Source organism: Pteropus vampyrus, unplaced genomic scaffold, assembly GCF_000151845.1.
Source record: "Pteropus vampyrus isolate Shadow unplaced genomic scaffold, Pvam_2.0 Scaffold10, whole genome shotgun sequence".
Taxonomy (NCBI): domain Eukaryota; kingdom Metazoa; phylum Chordata; class Mammalia; order Chiroptera; family Pteropodidae; genus Pteropus; species Pteropus vampyrus.
The window spans coordinates 13020439-13021198 of NW_011888791.1; the positions used below are offsets into that span (position 1 = coordinate 13020439).

The 760-nt window shown below is 32.9% G+C and overlaps 1 protein-coding gene across 1 annotated transcript in view; it reads right to left on the reverse strand.

Annotated features, from left to right (window-relative positions):
• The window catches only part of TTC6 (tetratricopeptide repeat domain 6), a 197734-nt gene that overhangs the window by 66443 nt on the left and 130531 nt on the right, over positions 1–760 (reverse strand). The window lies entirely within an intron of this gene.

Consider the following 760-nt stretch of genomic DNA (forward strand, 5'->3'; position numbering starts at 1 on the left):
CTTAGCAGCATTATTCACAGTGGCCAGGACATGGAAGCAACCAGAGTGTCCTATGATCAATGATTGGCTAAAGAAACTGTGGTTCATATATACAATGGATTATTACTCAGCTATACAAAGAGATGAAATACTGCCATTTGCGACAACGTGAATGGACCTTGAGCTAATCATGCTAAGCAAAATAACCCAGACTGAAAATGTTGAAAATCACATATCACTTATATGTGGAATACAAACCTAAAAGCAACAAATGAACAGGACAAACAAACAGAGACTCATAGACATGTACAATAGACTAGTGGTACCAGAGGGTAGCAGGGAGAGAGAAGAGGGGAAGGAGGAGGTAGACGAGATAAAGGGGGTCAAATATGTGGTGACAGAAAGAAATCTAACTATGGGAGGTGAACACACAGTGTAAATATATATATGCCTTACTGTTAAAGTGTACAGCTGAAACTTTGGATTTTGTTAATCAATTTCACTATAAAAAATAAGTTAATTAATTAATTAATTAATTAAATTTTTTAAAAATCATGAGTGAAAAGATGAGCAAATATGACTATACACATTTTTTAAAACTCTTCAAAACAAAACTTAGATTAAAAGAAAAGCAACAAAATGAGAACTGCTTCATGCACAATAAAGTTGGAAAAACAAAGGTTAATGTCAAAGTTACAATGTTATAGAAATCTATAGAAACGGTTCTCTATACTCAGTACTCAGTAAATACAAAGGACATAAAAAAGGGAAAAAAATAATT